The 19181-nt window shown below is 40.6% G+C and overlaps 2 pseudogenes; one reads left to right on the top strand and one right to left on the bottom strand.

Moving 5' to 3' along the window:
- Window positions 1–6078: 6078 nt before the first annotated feature.
- Window positions 6079–7137, top strand: LOC105295934 (annotated as a pseudogene).
- An 11023-nt stretch (window positions 7138–18160) lies between these two features.
- On the bottom strand, window positions 18161–18279 carry LOC111744090 (annotated as a pseudogene).
- Window positions 18280–19181: the final 902 nt, after the last annotated feature.

Below are 19181 nucleotides of genomic sequence, written 5' to 3' on the forward strand. Positions count from 1 at the left end.
GATTCGATCATGATATCTGGGCCACAGTTTACAAACCTTGACCGTGTGGTCTCCGCCAGCTTAGTTCCTACTCCCGCAGCTTCATCCTCCACGGCTCCCTCCTTCTGGGACATGCTTCAGGTCAGATATCCCACAGTCTAGTCGGTTTCTGCCGGTTCTGCTGTGACCTGGGGTTTGGGCTCGTGAAGGGAGGTACTAAGGACCAACTGTTTCCCAGGCAATTTGTGTTTGACATGCTTTTATTTATTTATTTATTTTTCTTCTCGTGCTGGTACTATGAGACAAGCTTACTATTTGCATCTTACAGATGAGGCTTTGAAGTCCAAATGTTAACTATCCAACCAAGGTCACAAAAGTAGCAATGACAAATAAGAGGGGACTGTGCCCCAGGTTCTCAGCCTCTTTCCCACGTCATCAGAGCCGGGCAGCAATCTTATCCTTTCTCTCTAATTCTTTATGTTTAATACGCCCATGGGAGGAAGGCCTCCTTCTGGAATCAAAGGGGCAACCATGGACTCTCTACTGTCGAACGCAAAACTCTCCCTTGCACGGGCAAGAAACGGTGGTGGAATGAGAAGCTCCACGTACTGCCGTCCGTCCAGTCGTCCACACGTTTTTTGGTCTTTGACATCATAATGAAAGTGAAGGTCCAGGGCATCCTTGCTCGAGCCAGAAACCTCTTGTCATGCTTTAAATGTCGCATCTTTACCATCGTCGTATTTTATGTAGTTACTTGAGCTTCGGAACCGTAGTTTCTAGTGTTGTAAGCTAGCAGAATTATCTACCACAGAGGTGGTCGCGGTGATGGCAGAGCGCTATCTGTGAAGTGCTCGGATCGTTTTAAAAACATGTCCTGGGGTGACATTGGTGACTATGACTACCTAAGTTTTAAGTGTACAATTCTATAATGTCTGTATGGAACCCCCAAAGACCCCAAATAGCCAAAGCAATCCTAAGCAAAAAGCCCAAAGCTAAAGGCATCACACTCCCTGACTTCAAATTATGCTCCAGAGCTACAACAATCAGAACGGCATGGGATTGGCAGAAAAACGGACACACGGACACAGAATTGAGAGCCCAGAAATAAACCCCCATGTACGTGGGCAACTAATTTTCGACAAAGGAGCCAAAACAATGGAGAAGAGGAAGCCTCTTCAGTGCGCGGTGCTTGGATCTTGAGCAGTACTAGTTCACTTCCCTTTGTGCAGGGAATAAGGTGGGGTGATGGCTTTTCTGGCTTTCGCCCCACCCTTCTTCCAACAGCGAAGACACATATGTCTGTTTTCCGAATTCTTAGGGCTGGGTCTGTAAGAATTTCTTGCCGTTGCAGCTCAGTCGGCCGCACTCATGGATGTATGCTCAATGGGAGAGCGGCCAGTCCACAGCAGGTGTTTGACGGGTCTTTGCTGAATTCACATAGTGATAAGTATAACCTGAAAGCAAAATGGCATTTTTAGAAAATCGTCTACTCATTTCAGTTTTTATAAAATAGATTTTTTTCTTGACACGTTAAAAATAGCTATCTTAAAAATGACACTCTTTTTTTTTTTTTAAACATCAGGTTTCTATCCTATTATGGTAATAATCTCAGTGATGTCTAAAGAAAACTAGGGTTTTCAAGTTGTTTGAAAAATTTTTCTTTATTCCCCAAATTCTTTGTTCCTGCCTTCAAGGATTAACCAAGGTCTCTAATTTGAAGAATTTCAATAAAAGAATAGCTTTTTATTTTTATATTTAATTTTAGAAATTGGTACTTCAGATCCTTTGGAACTTTTGTTTTAGGGGAAAAAATAGTTCTGTGTAAATAAAAATACACTGGAAACTTTTAAGAGACTTGCATGTCTGTGTTATTTACAATTTCCACTTGCCTTATATGGAAAAAAAAGTCCATCAATAGAGAAATAACATTTTGAACAATCTGCTGGATCTTCATTGGCAGAGACAGCCTGTTTACATACTTCTGGTTGTCAACTTTGTGTTTTTCCTCAACAATCAAATTTCTTTCCGAAATGTTAACTGTATTCCTATTATTCATTCTGTGAATATTTCTTTGGCCCTATCATTCCACATTTTCCTCTCAAAACGTGGACTCTGAGAGGAGCAAAGTATTGGAATCCTATCTGAGAGAAGGATGTCACAGGCCCAGGGGGTGGAGCCCCTGGACAGATGGCAGTGGCCCTGGCCTGCCATGGGGTCACTAGGGAACATAGCCAACACAGTTGATCCCTAGGGGCCCTCATGTCCCCATCTGTAAATTGTTTGAGTTGAATAAGTCATTCCTAAAGTTTTCTCTAACATTCTTTTTTTTTAAAATGGTATTGACTATATTCTCTATGCTGTACTCTACATGCCCGTGAGCATTTGTAACTGCCAATTTGTTCTTCTTAATCCCTTCACCTTTTCCACTCAGTCCCCCACCCTCTTCCCATCTGATGACTATCAGTTCTCTGTATCTATGAGTCTGTTTCTGTTTTGTTTGTTCATTTATTGTGTTCTTTAGATTTCACGTAAGTGAGATCATGTGGCATTTGTCTTTCTCTGACTGACTTATTTTACTTAGCATAACACCCTCTAGGTCCATCTGTGTTGTCACAAGGGCAAGACGTCATTCTTTTCTATGGCTAAGTAGTATTCTTAAAAAACTCCCCTTTTACAATCTGGTGACTGCCAGAGGAGGGGCGGGGGTAGGAAAACTGGGAGAAAGCGATGAAGAGTTAAAGAAGTACAAATCAATAGTTGATAGGTCATGGGGATGGGGAGCACAGCAAAGGGAATGCAGTTAGCAGTAATGTAATGGCTATGTGTAGAGCCAGAGGGAAGATAGAGTAATCGGGAGATCATTTCATAAACTATATAAATATCTAACCAATGTACTGTATACTTGAAACTAATAAAATGAAATAAAATGCTTTAAAAAGAGAAAGTGAAAAGAACTCAGAGAATGAAGAAAATGTTTGCAAATCATATATCCAATAAGGGACTTGTAGCCAAAATATATTTTTAAAAAATCTCTTATATCCCCAAATAAAAAGACAACTCAATTTAAAAGTAAAAAAAAAAAAAAAAAGTCCCTTTTTTTCTATTAAAAATAATATATGATCATGGTAGAAAAAGAAGAAACTGCAGGAAAAAATAACTCTTCCAAAATGATCACCTTTCTATTTATACGTACTCATGTATATGCATAAGTGTGTTACACCCACACAAACACACACAATTCTACAAAGGTAAGTGTGATTTATTACAAATGGTTGGGAACCCCTCAGACTAATTAGAATAAACATCTCATCCTTGTCCTTAGAGCTGTTTGTTGCCTTTGACATTCTTTTTTATTTTTTGGAAATAATTATTGAGTCATAGAAAATTCCAGAGATAGTCCAGAGAGGTACCGTGTTCTCACCCCCAGTTCCCTGGCTGCAAGAGTTCTGGTTCTCATCATACACAATATATAATCCTTGTACAATCCTATTACACACATTAAGTAGCTTCAGAACTGCTAACCCGTATCCCACAGAGAAACAAATTTACTAACTAAATTACAGCACTTGTGTATATAACTCTTATTATCTTTCATTTTACCAAGTATGTCATCCAGTCAGATTCCAGTTTTCCGAAGTTGCTGGGGTTAGTTCTCTGCCTTTCCAACCCCTTTAGTGTGATTTTGTTATTTATTGTGATTCAGTTATGTTCATTCGGTTTCTATTCCATGTGGGGTTCCCCTGCCTTCCGGTTGATTTTAATTTTTATTCTGGGGGTTTGTGAACGAGTCATAGGATTCTAACAGTTAGAGCTATACCAAAAGGTCTACTCAGAGGAGAGTCTCTCTCCTTAGCCCTGCTCCCTGTTTCGATTTTGTGCTTCTTTCCTACCTTTTCCTATCCGTCCTCTGCATGTAACTAATCTCTTTAGGTTTCGGTTCATTCTCTCTGTTCATCTTTTACAAAAGTTACATGTGCGTGTTTTCTTATATCTCTCTCTTCTTTCTTACATAAAGGGTAGCTTACTATAGATACACCTTTTCACTTTGCTTTATTTACTTAAGAATATATTCTGAAAATCACATCACAGTAGTTAAAAGAGATATTTCTTTTTTTTTTATAGTTACATAGATATTATTCCATTTTGTGGATGTACCATAGTTTTTCAATAATTATTCTATGCATGAGTATTTCTGTCATTTCTAATGTTTTATAATAACAAATAGTGCTGCAATGAATAACCTTGTGCACATATGTATTTCATGCTCTAGATTCCTACAGATGGAATTGAGAGGTCAAAGGATAAGAGCGTAGATAGTTTTGGCGGGTCTCATTAAATTCCTGTCCAGAAGTCTGCCACGTAATGTTTGAAGAGAATGTATTATCTCACAGGTTTGCTAACAGGATATCTTGCCTTACTTTTTTTTTTTTTTTCTTTTTGAATAGACTTTTTTAGAGTAGTTTTAGGTTCACAGAAAAACTGAGTGGAAAATAAAGTGTTCCCATGTACTCCCTCCCCCGACACGTGCCTTCCCGGCTATCAACATCCCCCACGAGAGTGGCACATTTGTTACAACTGATAAACCTACACTGACGCATCATAATCACCCAAAGTCCACAGCTTCCATTAGAGTTCACCCTTGGTCTTGTACATTTAATGAGTTTTGGCAAATGCATGATGGTATGTATACAACATTATAGTATGACATAGAATAATTTCGCTGCTTTGTAAATTCTCCACGCTCTGTCTATTCATCCCTTCCTCTTCCCCAATCATTAGTAACCACTCATCCTTTTACTGTTTATACAGTTCTGCCTTTTCCAGAATGTCATATAGTTGAAATCACACACTATTTAGCCTTTTCAGATTGGCTTCTTTCACTTAGTGATGTGCATTTAATGTTCTTCCATGTCTTTTTATGGCCCGCTAGCCCACTTCTTTTTAGCTTTGAATAATATTCCATTGTCAGATTGTACCCATTTATCCATTTTCATCTCCCGAAGGATGTCTTTGTTTCTTCAAAGATTTGGCAATTTTGAATAAAGCTGCTATAAACATCTGTGCCTAGGTTGTTGTGTGGACATAAGTTTTCAGTTCCTTTGAGTAAGCACCAAGGAGTGTGAGTGCTGGATTGCATGGTAAGAGTATATTTAGTTTTGCAAAACAAACAAACAAACAAACAAAACTCCCAAAGTGGCTGTACCACTTTGCATTTCCACCAGTAACAAATGGGAGTTCCTGTTGCTCCATTTCCTCATTTGCCCGTCTTTGGTGTTGTCTGTGTTTTGGATTTTGGCCATTTTAATACCTGTATAGTGGTATTTCATTGTTTCAATTTTCAATTCCCTAATAATATAGGCTGTCGAGCATCTTTTCATACGCTTATTTGCCATCTGTTTATCTCCTTTGATGAGGTGTTGGTTCAGGTCTTTTGCTCATTTTTAAGTTGGGTTGTTCGTTTTCTTATTTAAGAGTTCTTTGAATACTCTGAATAACAGTCCTTCATCAGACACGTATTTTGCAAATATTTCTTTCCAGTCTATGGTTTTTCTTCTCATTCTCTTGACAGTCTTTCACAGAGCAGACTTTTAAAATTCGAATGGAGTCTAATTTATCAATCATTTTCTTCATGGATCATGTCTTCGGCATTGTATCTGAAAAGTCATCACCATAATCTAAGGTCATGTAGATTTTCTCCTATGTTATCTCCTCAGAGTTTTATAGTTTTGCATTTTAAATTTACGTTTACGATCTATTTTGAGTTAACTTTTGTGAAGGGTGCAGTGTCTGTGTCTAGATCCATTGTTCCAGCATCATTTTTTTCTACTTTTAAGCCGTCAGTCTGAGAGGTATTGTTATGACTTCATTGTGTTATAATTTGCATATCTTTAATTACGAGTTAATTTGAACATTTTTATGTGTTCGAAGGCAATTTTTATATATTTTTGTGAGTTGTCTATATATTTTTCCTATTTTTATATCATTTTGTTCCTTGCTTCTGAATTTAAAAGAATTCCTGACACCTGCCCTCAGTCACTGGGTCAGGGACCTGTCATAGGTTTGGTGCTGCAGCCTGAGGTTCACTCAGCCACACCCTCCATGCGCGAAGAGGAGATCACTGAGCGTGTGTGGGACGATGGCTCTGGCCTGCGCTAGGCCGGCTTTGCAGCAGGTGATGCCTCCCTCTTCCCCGCACCTCAGGCTGATTTCCCTTCCATCGCGGGCCGCTCTCGCCACCAGATCTGGCACGCTCCTTCCATAGTGCACTGCGGGGGCTCCTGAGAAGTATCCCACCCTGCTCATGTAGCCCCCGCACCCTCCGTCCCCAGGCTAACAGGGAGAAGATGACTCCAATCACGTTTGAAACCTTCAGTGTCCCTGCTATGTATGCTGCCATTCAAGCCGTGTCTCCCTCTGTGCCTCTGTCTGCACAACAGGCATTGTCCTATATTCGAGGGCCAGCATCACGCACAATGGCCTCATCTGTGAGGGCTACTGCCCTGCCCCATGCCATTATGTGCCTTGTTCTGGCTGGCTGTGACCTCATGGACTACCTCATGAAGATCCTCCTAGAGAGAGGCTCTTCCTCTGTGACCACAGCTGAGACCACCAAGAAGTGGTGCTATGCGGTCCTAGATTTTGAGAATAAGATGGCCACAGCAGCCTCCTCTTCCTCCCAGGAGAAGAACTATGAACTGTCAGCCAGGCAGATCATCAGCACTGTCAATGAGCACTTCCGCTGCCCAGAGACCCAATCCCAGCCTTTCTTCATCAGCATGGAGTCCACAGGAATTCATGAAACAACTCACAATTCCATTATGAAGTGTGACATTGACATCCACAAGGACTTATTTCCCAATAATGTCCTCCCCAGGGGTACTACCATGTACCCAGGCATTGCTGACAGGATGCAGAAGGAGATCACAGCCCTGGCCCCTAGCACCATGAAGATCAAGATTATTGCTCTCCCAGAGCAGAAGTACTCAGTTTGGATTGGAGGCTCCATCTTGGCCTCTCTCCACCTTCTGGCGGATGTGGGTCAGCAAGCTGGAGTGCAATGAGGCAGGGCCCTCCATCGTCCACAGGAAGTACTTCCAAGTCAGAACAGATTCTCTGGTGATGCCCTTGAGACTGCTCTGTTACCAGTCATTTCAGTAAAATCTGTGAGCCTTGAACAAAAATTTCTTATATATTAGGAATCTTAAATCTTTGCACACGGTACACATTACAAATAATTTCTCCCTGTTTTTCAGTTGTGTTTTGATTTTGTTTATGGTGTTTTATGAGTAATGTATTACTCTTAAATCATTTTGAATTCAGTGTTGGAGCAGCTATGATATCAGATTACTTAGACATCAAGCATCTATTTTTCAATATTTAAATAAAAAACAGTATTTATGAGTGTATGTTTCCACTATAGATCAATTATCTGTGGGTGTTTCTATTATGGATCACTTCTTATAGCTCATTTAATTCCCATCACAACCCCAGGAAGTAGATATGAGTCTGCTTAAAAATGGACTCTGAAAGTTTCAATGATTTTTGAAAGGTTACTCAGTTATAAAGGGAAGGCAGGTCTTTGGCCTTTACATCTACTCACTGTTCTCAACAGTGTGTTGAGAAAGTGTTAGAATTTTGTTTTTCCAAAAATGCAGAACCTAGGAGAAAGAACGATGACCCGCAACCACCCTTTGCAATAGCTGTGATAATTTACTGTGATAATTTACTGGTATTTTCAAACTATTTCTTGATAAGGTGTGAGAACTTTGCTGTTTCTCACAATATTATGAGCATACCCTGATCTGTAGTAGGTAATAAATAATTCAGACTGAATTTGGCACGAGCAAATGTTTGTCCTTTTCCACTTTCTGTTCTCTTGGGAGGAAATTATTTTTCTTTTGTTTACTGAACAAAAACGCATTTACATTGTTTTCTAAGCCAGCTGTGTGGTCTGGCCTCCTCTCCCCCATTGCTTAGATGAATAAATTGTGCACAATTTACTTGCTTCAGATCCTGCTAAGAAAACATTCAGTTAGAATCAAGCACAGCAATCCGACATCTGGGTCAGATTTAAGAAATCAATTCTCCCCTGCTTCCAAAGAAATCATTTTATTCTGGAAGATAAACCGTCATGGTACAACATCGAAAATGAAAATCTTCATTCGGAACCACTCTGGGTTTTCTGATGGGTGTAGAGTTACATTTAGTATATGTAAAGATAGGTCAAAGGCAGTTTCAAATAATGATAACGTTTTCTTGGTCTTAGCTTACTTATAACGACATGATAAAAAAAATACCATGCCTTTGTCTAGAACGTTTTATCGTCAGCAAAAGGTGATCCTGCATTTGGAGGCAGCCATGATGAAGGGAAAGGAAGACTGAGAGAGTTGGTTTTGGAATTAGGCCTCTTAGGTCCAATTTCTGACTAAGTGAGTTATTAGTCACGTGACTGACCCAAGTGTCTTACCCTCTCTGAATCAGTATAATGTGGAGTTTTAACTGAGACTTGCATGCAAAAACCTTCCATATGATCTAATACACTATGCAAATGTAACGCTTTTGATTCCTACCATTTTTCTTGTATTTTTTCTCCCCACTGACTTTCTAAGTTAGGTTAAGCTCAGAACACCTACAGAGACCTACTTGAGACACGAGCGGAGTCGGCCTTCTGGTTACGTCCATTTTGTAAGGAAGAAGCTACAACTGGAGAGCGAGGGAAGCTCGCATCTCTCTGGCCAGCTCGTCAGCAATTTTTTTTTTAATGCATACGCCTCTATGCCAAGTCCTCTTCGGAGTTCTGGGAAAAGGGTGAAAGGAACCACGCTTAGCCAGCTTACCACAGCTGTGGTGCTGCCCAGGGTTCTGGAATGATCGTACACAGGTAAATCCTAATCCCTCCCCTCAAGGCTCTCTCCGTAGTGGGGAGCAAACGGTGGCTGCACAACTAAGCGATCCGACCCGATTCACAGGCTTCCAGAACAAAGGGCTGGGGATTTCTCTTGCTTTTCAGATTCTTAGCTGAAGTCTCATTTGCTTTAATTTGCCGTCAGCTCAAATTTTCTCCAGAGCGCTTTTTGCTCCCCTACACCAAAGGGCCAAGAATTATGAGTTCGACTCTATCTTCACAAAACAGGGAGAAAGTAAAGCACAATTATCAGTCCACCTGTGGTCCACAGTGTGGGGGCTGGGGTTCTTTTGCTGTCTGCTGATGTCATTCTCACTCCTCTCTGTGAAGTAGAGCCAGCGGCATTTACTTCACGGTCACAGCTCTCTGGCGTACACTCATAAGCCCACTGTGGTTTTAAAGCACAACAGCCCTCGTTAAAGTAGCTGCGAAGAGGCCCTTTCTTGCCTTTCATTCGTGAACATCTAGATCTGTGCTGTCTGATGTGGTGGCCACTCAGGGGCTAGGGCCCTGGAAATGTGGCTGGTCCAAATGGGGAAGTATTGTGGAAAATACACCCTCGATTTCGAAGATTTAATACATAAAAAAGGATATAAAAGAACTCATTAATAATGTGTATATTAATTATTTCCTAAGATGACATATTTTGGATATATTACGTTACATGAACTGTAGCACTGAACTTATGCCTATGTTTCCTTTTACTTTTTTAAATGTGGCAGTTAGAAAATTACAATCGCATGCGTGATTCTCATTGTATTTCTATTGGATGGAACTAGTTTAGACTTTGGTATTTTCAGATGACTTGTCAGACTCCTTCTCCATGGTGGCTTCTCCTTTGGTGGACTTTGGCGTTCTTTATTACTGACGACCTTCAGTTCACACAATCCTAATGCATCGGAGACACTCTCAAGTATTGGTCCCTGAAAGACAAAAGGGTCAGAATCTAGATTCCTTTCTTCCCAGGAGGTCTTTGCCCCCCACTCATAAGCAAATTTGCTGACCCTGCCTCAGTATGCTCTTGGTGCATATCAAGGAAAATTTGGAGCAACCACCTGTATTCCACTTAAGAAATTTAGAATTACTCTAGTGGCTGAGAGACAGGACCGACAGATACAAGTTCGTGCCTCTGCCCAGACTGGGGTGAAGCTGGTCACGCTTCAAGGGCGTAATCTATAATGTGACATGTCAAGCCACTTAATCTGGTTTATTTTTACCATCTGTAAAATGGGTGCAGCACTCCATGCCAGTTTGGGTAACCAAGTCCAGAAAGTGGTCAGGAAATCCTAGAACATTGGGGCCAAAAACAAAAAAACTGGGAGATGCAACAATCCAATGTGTTCAAATGGAGTTCTCTGCACATCAGCTCATCTCAGAAAAACAAAGCCTCAGCCGATGGGATTAAATCAGCTAGAGATGTGGCACCCCCAGAAGCCTAAGAAATGTGTGAGGGCTTCAGGCATAACCTGTGCACACCAGTGTCAAAGTGCTGACAACATGCTTACGACCTCAGGGACAAAAACAAATCCTAAAATCTTTAGAAAAATCTTAGTGCGAATTATAGCAAACATCTCTGTACATCTATCTCAGCAAGGATCTGGAAGCATCACTGAAGTGAATTTTAAATGTGGTCATCTTAACATATCCCTTCCCAAAAGCTCAGAAAATGCAGGGAGGCACTCAGAATCCTGTTTGAATGTGAAAGGTTGAAACCTGGATTCTTTTTCTCCATGAGTGCAAAATGCATGCAAAGTGGTACCCATAGGACTTAAAGCAACTACCTAGGACGGCTTCCAGGCTGGCCAGATGAGTTTCGGAAGCAATCTTCCTGAAAATACTAGGCTGCTTTTCCATGTACAAAGAGACTTTGGTATTGGGTGCCTCCTCACTAGGCCCAGATGTTGAAAAGGGGTCTTAATTATTTGAGTGGGAATAAGAAAGGGGCCTCGACTTTATTACATGCTGTTTGGCCATGCATACCTGGAGACGTGTCATTTGAGATATACCGCCAATGGGTTTTGAATCTTAGGGATGAGTGGCGGTGGAGGGTGGCAAGTTCAAAACTGTAGGCTGAAATTACCAAGGGGCTCGAGGTGGATAAAAGGCCCCTTCTTCTCCGAACAATCTGCTCTCCCATTGCAGCCTCTTTTAAAGGGAGTCATCAGGTAAAATCTGTGACTAGCAAACTTAAAATTGAACTGAAAATACATGTTTACAAACAGATATGTAAAAAAAAAAACTATCTTAACAGTTTTATTCATAGTAGCAGAAAACAAAATAAATGTTCACCGAGAAGTTAATGGATACAAAAGTATGGCAGTAGATTATTTACTCAGCCATAAAACGTAAGGAACTACTGATAAATATAATAAAATGAATGAATCTCAAAAAAACTTAGATTTGGACAGAGGAAGACAGAAAATAAGATTATGTATTAGATTATTCCATTTATATGAAGTTATGGAATAGCAGAAAATAAAATATGGTGACAGGTTTCAGAGCAGTAGTTGTCTCTAGGGGATGAGATTTGCCTAGAGGAGGGACAGTCACTAGGAGAGACGTTTGGCACTAGGAGGGACACTTCTGGGATGATGAAAATATTCTCTGTCATGTCTGTAGTTGTCAAAACTCATTTAAAAAGTACATAAAATCTGCATTTTGTTGTATATAAATTAGACTCCCACTTTTTAAAAGGTAAAAGAAAAAAACATTTTCCAAATTTAAATACACTTTTTTTTTTCCCCACAGCCATCATGAGTCTATGGGTTGAATATGACTTCCACATTCATTCATACACTTACTCTTCTCTGTGGCTTTTTCTAAAATTCCTGTCTTTCACTATTTTTCCAGAGAGTTGGGAGAAAAGGAAAAGTAGCCTGAACTTAAATGGGTTTTTCTAACCAGAGAGAGGGTTTGCCTTTAAAGAGGAGAGAACAATGTCTCCTCCCTCAGATATCCAGTTTCAGAGGCTGTTTTAATGATAATTGGTCTATAATGGTTCCCTTAGCAACTAGCAACTAACATCTGAAATAGAACTTGGAGTTTGAGAAAAAAAACCTCAGATTATTCTGGTCACTTTTTCAAAGGGACAAGCAGCTGGAAAATATCTTTCATTTCAAACAGAATGAAGGTAAAGATTACACAGCTTTAAAAGAGAGAGATAAACTGATTTCACCGTATATTTTCTACTTCCTTGAGAGTTGGTCAGCAAAGTTTAACCCTAGCCTCTGTCCCCTGCCTGTTGATTAATCACATTCAAATACAGCACTTGATGACTAAGCCATTCTGGATGTAGGCCACCAAAAGTAAATTCTGTGCCACATGCATTATGATTTCTCAAATCCTAAAGAAGTAAGCAATCTTGTCCTAGTTGCTATAAAAGTGGTTTCAAATAAATACCGAAAGGCCATGGGGATTCTAATTATTTTAATTAATAAAAATACTAATTAATAATAATACTTATGCTCCAGTTTCCTGACTTCAGTGGGTTCTCTTCTTTTTAACTTGTAGTCATAACATGATGATGATGATGATGATGATGATGATGATGATGATGGTGGTGAACAGGTGCTTATGAGAATGTTGGCTGCCAAGGAGAATGTGAGTAGCAAATTCATTGCCCACAACAATTTCACACTGGAACTCTCATCTCGTGGCTGGAATTTTCTCTATTCTTCTGCTTGTGCTATTCCATGATATCAAGACTATTTTCTCTGCCTAATTTACAAACCCATTAATCTTGCCTTTCCCAGTCCCTGGATATGCAGCTTTCCACCAGTGAAACTTTTCTCCTCAACATCACATAATCAACATGTGCTTATTCTTATAATTGGAGGGTTCAACCTGGCGTGAAAAATAAGCTTCTAATTATCAAGAAATCATATATTCTCTTTATATGTATTTTCTTTTTTATTTCCACTGTTAATGGGGTACATATGAAACACATGACACTACATTTGACAGATATAAAAGAACATACCCATTAAATAATTCCGATGCATTAATATACATGAAATAGATAGATACGATTAAGTTATACAAAAACCATAAAATCCTGAGCAACTAAATTTGCTAAAAATGGCTGTGTTATTGGACGTTAGTCTTCAAAAGTTCAAAAGACTGCAGTGAAAGTTTTCATTTTAAGAGAAATCATTGAAAGAACCAACTGACCTTGCTCTTCTCTGTTTCAAGTCAGAAAATAAACAGTGAAAGTGTATCTTAGTGGTTTGCAAGTGATTCAGAGCAGGATGCTCGGCTAATAGAAAGTCATCGATTGGGCTGGAGGAAATGAGTTGGCTGCAGCACGAGCTATAAGCCAGTGCCCGGGGTTAGGGGGTAAAGGAAGGCTGCCAAGGAACACTGCATTTCTTGAGAGGGGGCCAAGCTTGGTGCTGAAGGCCTCATTCGGAATAAGAATTCCGAAACTAGACTTTCCAGCCTTTGCAAAAGTCTTACTTTGATATTCAATATTTTTTATTCAATTTTTCAAGATTCTTGATATTGGTATAAAACATTCCTCGATTACAGTCTCCAAAACCACATTCGTAGGTTAAAATTTATTCACTGCTCTCTGACTGACTATTCTTTTAGACTGACAATCGACATTCCTCTGAGACTCTCTTTTCAGAAATATCTATCACTCTGGAAAATAAGCAAGTTTGCCAAGAATACTACTCAGAAAAAAATATTAATGGTTCAAGACTATCAAAGCCATTAGCCATTCTCACCAGACTGCTTCAAGTAAAGTGTATAGGGAAGGGTCGCGGGAAACCAGCAGACATCAGCTCTATTCTGGGCCTGACTTCTGTGTGACCTTGAGCAATTCGCTCAATTTTCCTGTAGTTCAGTTTGCTCAGGTTTCAAAAAATTGCCATGATAATGCAATGTTGTGGAGAGTCATCAGATTAGCAAGCTACTTGGGACTCCTGAGACTCAGCTAATGTAGAAATAGATGATCACCAAGACCTGCCTCACAGCAATACATTATATTTTCTCTGACTGTGTTCTCCTCTTCCCTTTCCTCACTGCTTTAAAGCCCCATGAATTATTCCCTTCAAATACGGTATTGTTCTATTTGAATTGCTATTCGGTTACAAATGATGGGATAAATGTATACTCGACTGAAATCAGTTCATTTCAATTTAGCACGAGAAAGACTGATGGGGTACTTATAGAAAGTAAGTTATTAGTTTGATGACAACCCATCATTCCCCTAATATTAAAAGAGTCTCCTGGCTTCCACCTCTTTTTTTCTAATCATACAGAAACTAAAGTTGTTTTACTAACGCCTCATATTTGCCAAGTGATTACTAGCTGCTAGGCATTGACTTGTGTCATCTCATTTAGTTCCCACAGCTCCATGAGGTGTATTTTATTAGTATCTTATTTTTTTATAGACCAGAAAACGGAGCGAGGATTAGCAAAGACTCGGAGTCACTCAAGTAGTCAGAAGCCTGCCATTCAACCCTGTGTTTCTAACTTACACTTTCCCCAAACTAGCGATTGCCAAATGTGAGTCAGCTTTGGAAGATGTGCCATGCTTGTTTAAGAGGAAGCTTCTTGAGACCCACAACACGTAGTCCTGATGCCATGGCTTGTTTATTGCCCATTAGAGCTACATCCAAGAATTGAAAATGAGAGACACTGCTATGGACTCAGTGAAGACTGAGGGTCAGAACACAGATGTTACAGGGAGCGAAAGAGAGCCCTCCTGTCATCAGGATAAGTAGGTGGGTGCAGCAAACCTTATGACATTGTTATTGGGTGGGTAAGCACATGTGACTACAAATTGACACAATGCCATTGTGCTTATATCTGCAAGAGCAAGTGTTTCTTTAAGGACCACGTCACCAGAACCCAACTCTTGTTCCCATGAGCCAGTGAACTGCTACGGGAGACTGCAGTGACATAGTCACTGTAAGTCAAAGTTTCTCAACCTCAGCACCAAGGACATTTTGGGCCAGATCATTCTTTGTGTGTGTGAGGGATTGTTCTGTACATTGTGGGATCTTTAGTGGAATCCATGGCCTCTAATCACCAGTAGCCTGTGGCCTGTCTTCATTGGTTGTGAAAGAGGAAACTGTCTCCAGACTTTGTCCAATGTCCCCTGGTGAACCACTGTTCTATGCTGTCCTGGCTGACTCTAGACATCGAGGAGGTCCAGCTGTGGGGGTCTATTCTCCCATAACATTTCTTACATGAAGTGGATCTCCAAAGGATCCAGAGCTCAGTGAGTCCTGCTCTGCTTATAAGTCATCTATATTCCATTAGAGAAAATACCATATCTGCATTCGTAATAACCCTATAAAGTACTAATGGCTATGAACAAGGTTCTGACACTGAACTTGAAACGTTCACCTCAGACTCCTGGAGCAGCCCTGCATCTAGGGACCTTGGTAGAGAAACAGCCCAACCAAGAAGGGAGAGAAGACCCATCAGAAATGAAGGCTGGGAACCACAGTTTGGAAAAGTTGTGGAGGCCAAGGGATGTGTTTTAGGGACATGAGGCGGCTGACAGGTACACTCGCTCCGCAGAGAGGAAGAGAGGGGATACGGAGCTGAGAGCCCGAGGAAGATGTGGCCTTGTTGGCTGGAACCAGAGCACTTTGAGCAGAGGGGCAGCTGGCAGATGGCATGGAATGAGAAGTGAGAAGTGATGGCAGATGAGCAAGTGAAGGCAGGAGACAACACCATTCCGGGAAATTTTGTTAAAAAAAAAAAAAAAGAATGAAAGTTAGGGCCTGGGGTTAAAGCAGAAGAAAAGGAAATTTAAGCTGATGTATTCACAGAATGGGTCCAGGACAGACAGGCTGGGTTATAAAGGAAGAAAGGTGAAAAAAAGCTATGTGGCTGAAGTAATCGGAGGGCTTCGAAGAGTCCGCAGCTCAAAGAGAGGACTGCAGGAGGTAACTGGCCGGGACTCTCTCTGGTTTGGGTTGTTTTAAAGCACTGAAGGAGAAACGGTCACAGAGATGGATTTCCTCTTTTGGGCTGGCATTTCCTTGCGAAGTCACAGAAATAAGAGGCCTTTCTCTTAAGGCCGTTAAGAGCCAGATGGTACTTTAAAACATTGATCTTCCCTGGGCCTGCTTTTGGTGCTGCGCTCGCAAAACTTTATCAACTGGCTCTCTGGGCCAAAACAAAACAAAACACTTGGATGGGGATTGTAGGATTTGCTGATTTCAGTGGTGCAGATATTCCCCCATCGCTCGTTTGAAGCTGCCATCAAGATGCCGTTGAACAAGGGAACGGGACTAGGTACGCTCAGTTGGCTCTTACTAGCTCGTGAGAGTGGGTTTCGAGCCTGTGTGAGCCAGTGTGGACCGGCTTCAGCAAACCAGTGTGCCCTCAGTCTCTAAGCCAGCCTTCCTGGAATGCCATCTTCCCGATACGTGTGCCATGACTGACGCTCGGGCGGAACGAAGACTTTCAAGGAGAAGGGCTTTTCAAGTGCCCACTTGTCTCAAGGTAGTAGTTTCCATTGTTGAGACTTTCCATCTGCACACGCACTTAGAATGTACAGGATGGTACAGTCAGGCAGCAGAAAGCAACCTGAAACTCGTGGGACATATGTAGGCCACCAAAGATTTTTACAACAACAAGAATAACGACAACGACGACAAAATAAACTAATAGGGACAAAGAATTCACAGCATCTACAAGTTCTCACATTTAATTCTACTGAAGTTACATTATGACATTGAGACAATGTAAAAATTCTGACTTAATTTAAGGACATTGATCTTCGAGAAAATCTTTGTGTGACCTTATCTTCTGTTTCATTTGTTTGTTTTGTTTGTTTTTTTTTTGTTCATTAAAGGGATTCCAAGAATAAATCTGCTTCACACATCAGTGTCATCAATTTAAGATCCCAGTGGCCACGTGTATAAGGTCTCGTTACCCACTTAAACCTTTTTTGGGAAGTATTTTTAAAATAATATATTCCCATGTAATCAAAATAAAAAAAAAAATTGACACTGAATGAAAGAAAAAATAAAATACCTAAAATTTGAAAGGCACCTATGTATTTTTGTCTTTTTCTTTCTAGCCTTTTTCCTCCCTATTTTTCTATTGCATCTTTTTAATCCTCAAGGCGTTTAAAACAGTGAGGTGTGTTTTGAGTTCACATCTTATTTTTGAAAAGAAGTAATAGTGAGTAGGCGCTGATGAGAGAAATAACCTTGTTAGCATACTCCCCCTACCATTTTACTTTTTCTGTCCCCAACTCTGTAAATTAAAGAAGTGAATACAGGCTGGTACAAAAAGTCCGAATATTTAATCCCTTAATTTTGACTGGAGCACTCTCTGGGGGGAAATGCAGCTCACTTCTGTGTTCATAAATAACTGGATGATGTTGAGTTGCCTCCCTGGGCCCAGGCAGGTGTAATGCTGCTTCGCTGGTGTGCACCGGCGGCCTTACAGAGGGCGATGATTTTCCTTGACAATTTCTGAGATGTTTGTAACGTCTTCTCTATAATTGCTCTGACTGCTTTTGACTTTCTTTTAATAGCACAGACCTTTTCCTAAACGTTTGCATTTTTTTAGTCTATCATCATTCCCCTTGTACAACTCTCAGCGGGTTTTTCTTGCTGGAAGGCTGATGACCAGTTCTGACTGAGCTGTTGGGGACGTGAGATTTTCATCTGCTTACCCCTGATAGCTCCTGTCCCCGTGGCTAATAATGGTGAAAATCTCTGGCATTTTCAGGACTTGACAATCTGTCTGGTCTTTTCACAAACATTTGCTCGGTTCATCATCACATTCTGGGAAGGAAGCAGAGGAGAGTTTTATTGGGGAGGAGGGTACTAGGGAAAACCAGCATTTAGAACAATATTACCCAGCAGGTTGGAGGTAAAGGTCAATTGGCTGTGGTCGTCTTAAACGTTTCTCAACATCGTGCTTTGCTTTCCTCTCCTTTTTTGCTTATCAGAAATGACCTATTATCTATTTTTACAGCACCCTTTTTTCATAGAAAGTTTAAGATTGTCTGTGGTGTAGCAGGACAAACCTGGGATTATCTTATATGTCATCTATGGAATTATTTCATGTGTGTCATGTATTAATCTCAGTGCTCTCCTTACTATTGATAGTAAGGAAATGATGGGTCAAGTACATATGGCTCAACATAACATCCCTGATACCATGATGGCCTAGGTGGCCTCATCTAATTTTTTTTTTTCTTTTTTTTTTTAGGCGAGGCAGCTCTTGGTTGACCTTACAGATTGCAAAGACCTTGTCAGCTTACAATTCCTTTTTTTTTTTTTTTTTTTTTTTTTACGCCTATAGCACCTGGTCTTCCGAGGTGGTCTCCCATCAAAGTACTAACTAGGCCTGACCCTGCTTAGCTTCCAAGATCAGACAGGATCAGGCTTGTTCAGGTTGGCAAGGCCATAGTAGGTGGCCTCATCTAGAAGGAAGGAGGCTTCCGAAAGCTCAACCAAGAAGGTGAGATCGTCAGATCTGTCCTTTGGAAACAAATGTCTCTGAACTTGAGGTACAATCACCTTTCTACACTTGTTCCAATGCCAGCAGCAAGCACATGCTGGTATTAGGACTAGAGTAGGCTCAAACAAATTGGATTGTGAAAGGTATTTTCATGGGTGATGTGACTGACAAATTTTCATAAAATAAAACAAATAACTTTCTCCATTGGGTGGGGTCAAAGACATTGTAAATTCTACTCTCATGATCCATTCAGGCATTGAGATGTCAATATATATATATTTTCTGACATTGTTCAAGACACTCGTTGTCTATCCCTGACAGATACAGGTAGACTTTACTGAAAGTCATGTGTGTCAGGGAGGGGGAGTGCGTGGAGGGATTCCAGGAACCATAATGGTGGTATTAGCCCACCTCCCACGAGTCTCAGAGATTTTCCTAATGTTCACAATTGTTCCAGAGTAAAGACAGAATTTGAATCTAATTCTTCTGATATCAGGCTTTCTAACTCTGAATCCAATTTTCAGTCTTCCCCATTGCTCATGCTGCCTGCTCATAGAGTGTTCAATAAAGGTTTGCTGAACTGGATTGAATGGAACTGGAGGCCAAAGGGAGTTTTAGATCTGCCTTCCCAATAAAGACAATTTCCTCTGAACCCGATTCTCAGCTCTCTGTTCTGCCTCTGAGTTCATTTGATAAGAGACTTGATTTGGGCTTGCTTTAGCAGATAAGTTCAGTTAATATTTGTTTTAGGAAAGTGGGATTAGTGAAGATAGGTAGGGAATAAATTATACATTCTCTGAGCAATTGAAGGTCCTTAGGAAAACATGCAGCTGCCACGGATTTCCAGGTGAGC

The sequence above is a fragment of the Pteropus vampyrus genome, unplaced genomic scaffold (assembly GCF_000151845.1).
Source record: "Pteropus vampyrus isolate Shadow unplaced genomic scaffold, Pvam_2.0 Scaffold5, whole genome shotgun sequence".
In the NCBI taxonomy this organism is placed as follows: Eukaryota; Metazoa; Chordata; class Mammalia; order Chiroptera; family Pteropodidae; genus Pteropus; species Pteropus vampyrus.